Source organism: Coptis chinensis, chromosome 4 (genome assembly GCF_015680905.1).
Source record: "Coptis chinensis isolate HL-2020 chromosome 4, ASM1568090v1, whole genome shotgun sequence".
Taxonomy (NCBI): Eukaryota; Viridiplantae; Streptophyta; class Magnoliopsida; order Ranunculales; family Ranunculaceae; genus Coptis; species Coptis chinensis.
This window is the reverse complement of record NC_141459.1, coordinates 104,538,628-104,542,744: the sequence shown is the minus strand read 5'-3', so window position 1 is coordinate 104,542,744 and position 4,117 is coordinate 104,538,628. Positions and strand designations below refer to the sequence as shown.

The 4,117-nt window shown below is 34.6% G+C and overlaps 1 long non-coding RNA gene across 1 annotated transcript; it reads right to left on the bottom strand.

The window, feature by feature from the left end:
- Window positions 1-213: 213 nt before the first annotated feature.
- LOC147506535 (uncharacterized) lies at window positions 214-3,891 on the bottom strand. Its single transcript, XR_015220827.1, has 5 exons — window positions 3,514-3,891; window positions 3,338-3,376; window positions 3,105-3,252; window positions 2,831-2,983; window positions 214-388 (listed from the first exon to the last, which is right to left on the bottom strand). It is a non-coding gene; the product is annotated as an uncharacterized LOC147506535 (long non-coding RNA).
- Between the last annotated feature and the right edge of the window lie 226 nt (window positions 3,892-4,117).

Sequence of the window (4,117 nt, the reverse complement as noted above, 5' to 3'; positions counted from 1 at the left end):
TTTGGTTGGCTCTCTTGGGCATTTTATAGGATTTGATGATTGTCGGGGAAAGACTGTTAATACAACAGCGATACAATCGATGGTAGTGTTAGTAGTTTAGCTAGTGCATACGTGGTAAGTTAAACCACCCCAAAACATAAAGGGGACTACTAAATTCACGCACAATAATAGGCGGGGGAAAAAAGGGTATACTTACTCTTGAATTGGGGTTGGTCCTTGCAAATAAATTTTTAGCTTTTAACTCATCGTGCCCTTCAAAATCAGGAATAAACCCAATGGTACAAATTCTTCCCTCCATTTCTTCCATGAAACCAACATCTTAATCGCTTTCATTGGGTTCATCAACCTTGCTACTAAAAATCTCGTCAAACATGGCATCACCATAGTTCTGTGAAAAGCACCAACAACAAATTAAACCAATACATTCATTTATAGATGTTATTGAATATCAAAACTATATAAACATTCAAATCAAAGGTTATTAGCTCAAACAGACTTTCATCAAATTAATTCATAGCAGCAACTATGAATTATCAAACTAAATATATCAAGGAACAACCAAAGAGTATAGAACGTTACCAGCAGAAACTCTTACAAAATTTTCCAAGGATCAAAAGCAATATTATTATAAGGATGTCTATGGATTTGGTTATGATCCGTCAAATGATGATTACAAAGTGATAAGGATTGTTTGCAACTATGACATTACTTCTAAAGGTTATAAAACAAATTGTCATGTCTCAGAAGTTCATCTTTATTATTCGTTAAGGGCTAGTAATGCGTAATGATGATTGATGTTCCTTATTTCATTCATAGCCCATTCCAACACAAAAATAATTTAGTCCGAGGGACATTTTTTAATGGTGCAATTCATTGGTTTGGAAACCACATTCTTGCTACAACAGATGAGTTTCCCTGGCAAATAGTTTCTTTTGGTGTTGCAAAGGAGGAGTGCAAAGAGATTCCACAGCCTGACTTCGACAAATCATCCTTGGCAAGCATAGATTTGGGGCTGTTGGAAGGATATTTTTGCATGTACTTAAACTACTACCACTTCAGTAGTGACTATCTTGATATAATCATGATGAAGAAATACGGTGTGAAGGAATCATGGACGAAATTGTTCACCATATATACATTTATGGGATGATCTCCGTCCTACGATCCATTATGCATTACCAACAAAGGAGAACTTCTATTGCAGATGAATCATAAAGCTTTAGTTAAGTACGATCCAAGACATGAGAGGTACATAAATCTTGAGATACAGGGTTCTCAAGAACGTATGCTTCAAACCGAGACTTACATTAGGAGCCTTGTGTCACTCCATTCAAATACTTACTTGAGGCAAGATCAGAAGAAAGACAAGGCATACTGACCGAGTATCAGGTAATGATCTTATATGTTTATGCTACCACAATATTTTTAGTGTACATTTATTTTGAATTCAATGAATCAATGTGTCACTGAGTTTTAATGATTTAAGCGCATATATCTACTAATTAGAATGTTTAGCTGCCGCTTTTACAAAGATCCGCAAAAAGTAGTACATACTAAACCTGAAATAACACATTTTCCCTAATATAGTCAAAACCTCAAGAGGGCCACTTCAAAGAATGTAATTGGAATTATTTGTCGAACTTTAGAAGGTCATAAAGATAATGTTGCAATCCAGTGAACTAAATTCTGTCTAGACTCATTTTCATGCAGTCTATATCATTCTGTCTTCCGAGTGCATCCTACTTTATTTGAAATTTTGTTGAACTCATTTCATTGGATTTATTTCCCAAGGATATCAAACTTATTATTATTATTCATTTGAAAGGAAGTATTTGAAGGCTTCTGGAGTGAGGAAAGGATAGCCACTGGTGACCGGCTCAATAAACACCCTTGGATTCGGAGATGGTTTTTCATCCTCCTGTCACTTGGAAATATATGTTATGATGATGATCATGACCTTACTTGAACATGGTCTATTCTATAGGCTCATACATCTCAATCCTTGAGAGTTGAGTCATAAGGAGACCGTAACCAAAGCCCCGTAGATGAATCACCGGTCGTGCCATGATTAATGGTCGGGGATTGTGATGGGTCCCCTTAGCTGTAGAGGATCATTCTCGGCAGACTTTTGGGTTCTTTGGGGTAGTGGTCGTATGGGTTGTCCGGACAGTGCTCACCGACAATCAATCTAACACAACTTACATCTTGGTTGTACGTCTGTAAGAATCGTTTTATGATGGTAAGAAGAGAAGTTCAAGAAAGAACACTTTTGAGGGTTTTGTTCGTACGGTCTTAGGTGGTTCTACTGCAGAATTTACTCTAAAAGAAGTAGCAAATTCATAAAAACAACTCTATGATTGAGCTACTTCAAACATCTTGATACTCAGATGTTTTCTATGTAGATGGGCCATTTATTTGGGAACAGTAGACCATATACCATTTCGATCACTTGGTAAGCGTCTAGGGAAATTATACAATATATTAACACGTGAAGAACAGTCGAACAGATTATAACATGTGATGTTGATGCATCCTAAGCATATAATTAACTCTACGTGCCTCAAAAGGATTAGTCATAATCATCATTTATAAAAGAATGACTTCCTTCTTTCATATTAACTTTTAAACAGTGACATGCCTCAAACTTCCAAACAGTTATTTTAGAGATTTTTCTAAAATCGGCAAACTTTGTGACAATGGTTATGGTCAAGAACCCCTCGATTCAAACACCAAATGAGATGCACAATCAAACCAATTTACTAATACCAGGACCAAGAATTCAAAAGCCTGAAAATGCAATATGTTTCCAAGGACAAAATCAAAAGCATACCGATTCATAGTCATCAAAAAGCACTTCGCCATCACTTCCATAGTAATACTCTTCGTTTGTTGCATCTCCAATGACATTACCACCCATGTCTTCCTCATCATCTGTCATGTAATCAAACTCCTCTGCTCTAACTTGAGACATGATATAGACCCTCTGAAATCAAAGATGAGCCAATACATCAATCAATACGGTTCGTAATTGAAACTGTCTTGAATTACCCTAACTCATACTTCAATAAATAATATTAATTTATAAATCAATTAAATCATACTACCTTTGATTATTCTTCAGAGAAGAACTTGGTAATAGAATCAGGGCTTTTTCCTTGTACTACTTCTCTTATTCTTAGTTCCTGCCACTCATTTTCTCTACATAAAAATGCCCAATTGATCCAATTTACCAATTACAAATTCTGTTTAAATCTGAAATAAACACAATAATATAGTTACTTTTCATCGACAAACATAACAAAACATAAACAATAGCTGAAATTTAAGAAAGCCCAACCTTTCAATTGATTCAAACAATTGAATGAACCGTAACCATCTGGAATCAAACAATAACTAATCAATCGATCAAATTAAACACTTGGGCTATCTAATTGAATCAAAATACAATAAATTAACAATTTTTCAATACATATGATGGGAAAAAAAACATGAATCTAATAATAAAAAAGCTACCTTTATATGAATTCTGAGACGGAATAGAAAATTGAAAGTATGGGTATGTTTGTAATTGAACTTATTGTTGTTTTTCTTCACTCACTTTTTTGTCAGCTGGGTTTTTGGGATAAGCTTTAAGAAAAAAGAGAGCTTCTCTGTTCTTTTTTTGGGAGCGAAGAGAGATATAATACCGACAATTTTCTGTCTCCATCGGTTTCTGCTTTCTGGCTACAGGCTGAATCTTCCCCATTCTTTTTCTTTGTCATACTCTCTGTATTGCTGGCTTCCTTCAGTTGAGAGAAAAACATAACTAAAGGTTTGGCGTATCTTTTAAATCTAACTACTTTAAGAAGAGAAGAATAAGAGAGAGGGTTTGAAGAGATGATTTTTTTTTAGAGAGTTGAGAATGTTTTGTAGAATTGAAAAAAAAACATAGAAAGAGCTTTTTATCTATTTTGGATTACAAACAATTGAAATCGGCTAAAAAGAGTGTAGAATTCATTTTTTTATGAAAAATCTAATGTGTCAGTCTCAGAGAAAAAAAATGAGCTGAAGTGGGTGACTAGGAGCATTTTCCATTACTCAGTATTAATGGTCTTTGATTTATATCTAAACAGAAGAA